This window comes from Elephas maximus, chromosome 7 (assembly GCF_024166365.1).
Source record: "Elephas maximus indicus isolate mEleMax1 chromosome 7, mEleMax1 primary haplotype, whole genome shotgun sequence".
Classification (NCBI taxonomy): domain Eukaryota; kingdom Metazoa; phylum Chordata; class Mammalia; order Proboscidea; family Elephantidae; genus Elephas; species Elephas maximus.
In genome coordinates, this window is record NC_064825.1 from 122712825 (window position 1) to 122715979 (window position 3155).

Sequence of the window (3155 nt, forward strand, 5' to 3'; positions counted from 1 at the left end):
AGACACCTAGCCTAATAGACGGTGAGAGAATAAACTGTTTGTTGAAGCCGTCCACTTGTGGTATTTCTGTTATAGCAGTATTAGGTAGCTAAAACAAGTGTATTCTGGCTTTACTTCTTCCAAGACAGATTTGGGTGTTCTTCTGACAGTTCATGGTATAGAAAATACTTAGTGCTAAAATGGGATTCCTTTATTTTATCACCTGGCAATCTTAAATGATAAATTAAAAAAAAAAGCTTTCTAAGAAAACAAAAACCCAGATAATCATTTCTTCATATGTAGCTTTTTTTTTTTTTCAATATCAAATCATGTCCACACATCTGGGACCACAGTACAGTGATTTTCCAAACTGTTGCACTCTTCAGAATCACCTTAAGGATGTGTTAAAACACAGATTACTGGGTTCCGTCACTAGGGTTTCTGATTCAAGAAGTCCGTCACTAGGGTTTCTGATTCAAGAAGTCTGGGTGGGGTCCCAAAAATCTATATTAGTAAAAAGGTCCCAGGTAAAGTTGATGCTGTTGGCCCTGGGACCGTACTTTGAGAACCATGATTAAGTGTTTGGTTGAAATTAAGAAACAGAAGTCTCTCTATATAGATGAATAATGAATTTGATTGTCATTTGTGTAAAATGGACATAATTTTTAATTTTCCAGTCTATTCTGAAAATAAATGGGAGCATAAAGCCTACTTGCATGTTTGTTTTCTTTTTTTTTATAGCCCAACCAATTGTTCTCATTGGTTGCATTCACAAGGGTAGGAACGTGGTCTAGTTACCTTTACATTTATGGTGTGCAAAAAGGGATAGAGGTAAAGAAACAAATCAAAAAAGGAAAAGTATAAATTCACACTTGTTTCTAGTTTAGAGTTTTAGAAAGAAAGTAATGCACAGAGAATGACTGCCATATAAATAATTTTTATTATCACACTTCTTCAATGCTAAGAAATGCCTGATTAAAAAAATATTTCTGAAATAGGATACATCTTGCATGCCAAGTGTGTATTAATGCTTTGTTCTCAACTTCCCCAACTGCCTTTCTTATTAAGCTAGTTATTAAACTGATGTCGCTGTTGCTGTTAGCTGCGGTCAGCTCATCCCCTGACTCATAGTGCCCTCATGTGTTACAGAGCACATCTGCTCCGTAGGGTTGTCTTGGCTTTATCTTTAATGGAAACAATTCCCCAGACTTTTTCTTCCTTAGAGCTGCTGTGTGGGTTTGAGCTGCCAACATTTACATTAGCAGCCCATCGCAAACTGCTTGCACCACCCACGCTCCTACTTAAATTGGCATATCTTATACCAGTGGTGTTTTAGAATAAGAAAATTTGTTTGGGTCTCAAGTCCTCAAAATAGTGCCCTAATGAGCTGGCTGGGACTGTGGGAAGCGCTCCTTTGCTTAGATGAGGGACATCCTAAATGAAGTCCAGGACCAGTGCAGGCTGGATGGCAGGTACTTGTCTTCCCCCAGGCCCACACCCCAGTGGGAGAAATGACACCTTCCATGTGGGAGAGGAATATCTGCCCCAGATCCTGCAATACAGAGGTCAAAGGAGTTCACCTCCCCAACGCCAAATTACCTCTTCGACGTAATCTCCTATTACTCTTTGCCTTTAATGTGGACCTGGTTAAACTGGGTTCCTTGGTGCTCCTCAAATGTAGGCACTTTCTGTCTCAGGTGCTTGACCTCTACCACGTCCTCCATCTGGGTGTCCATGTGGCTCACTTCTCTCGTGTGTTGATTCAAACTTATCTTCTCCTCGAGGCCTGTCCAGGCCACTCCCTCCTAAAATTTCACACACATCACCATTTCATATCCCTCTTCACTTCTTATTTCTCCTTCTAACACTAAACACCATCTATTATACTACAGTAAAACGTGCAAAAGCCAGAAACTGTGTAAGGGGGAAACCTGTCAGAGAAGGAAAACACAAGTATTTTCCACTAAAATGAGTGATAGAAAAGTGGTGACTGTACCCTGTCAAAGGTGTTCAACTTGCCAGACCTGGAAAAACAAGGCAGTCCCATCAATTTATGGCTCTCACATGTTTCATTTCATTTGGAGTCCCTGAGTGGTACAAATAGTTAATGCGCCCAGCTGCTAATCAAAAGTTTGGAGGTTCAAGTCCACCCAGAGCCATCTTGAAAGAAAGGCCTGGCAATCTACTTCCAAAAGTCAACTAAGTTCTACCGATATACATAGGGTTACCATGAACTGGAGTCTACTTGATGACAACTGGTGGTTGCTTTTTTTTAGAATATGACTATATATTCGACTTATCTATTTTGTTTGTTTTCTTTCACTAAGGTGTAAGAAAGGAGCTCTGATTGCACAGTGGTTAAGCACCAGCTGCTAACCAAAAGGTTGGTGGTTCAAACACACCAGCAGCTCCCTGAGAAAAAAGATCTGGTCATCTACTCCCATAAAGATTATACATATAGCCCAGGAAACCCTACGAGAAAGTCCTACTCTGTCGTAAAGGGTTGCTAGGAGTCACAATTGACTGGACAACAGACAACAACAACAGATTTATTTTAGAATCTTGGCTTGTGTACATGATTTCTGCAGCTTTTGGGGGGTTTAGATTGCTCCCTGTATGGCTCTCCTTTATTAAAACATGGGTAAAAGTTGTGAACAAAAGATCACTACAAGAGAAGGTGGTGAGGGTAAAGGGGGGAAGATAGTAGGTAACCAATACTAAGCAGTGAGAAATTACAATATTACTGTTATAGAATGACCTGTTTGGAAATCAGATCTTTCTTTTGTTATGTTAATGAGGCCATACCAGTGTAGGGTGGATCCTAAACCTAATCACTTCTGAGTTATAAAAGGTCAGAATTGACGGAGTATACATGAGATGTTATAAAAGACCAGAATATACATGGGGGAAAACAGATGCCATGTGGGGATCACCTACAAGTCAAGGAATGCCCAGGGCTACTGACAAAGAAGGAATTGACACAGTTGAGACCCTGATTTGAACTTCTAGCCTGCAGAACTGTGAGAAAATAAAAACAAATTTCTGCTCTTTAAAGCCATCTACTTGTGGTATTTGTGTTACAGCAGTAATAGGTAATGAAGACAAAATGGAAGAGGCGTGTCCAAGTTAGCTGGTCAAGCATCAAGAACTCTGGCACTGGGAACATAAAGAGGGCT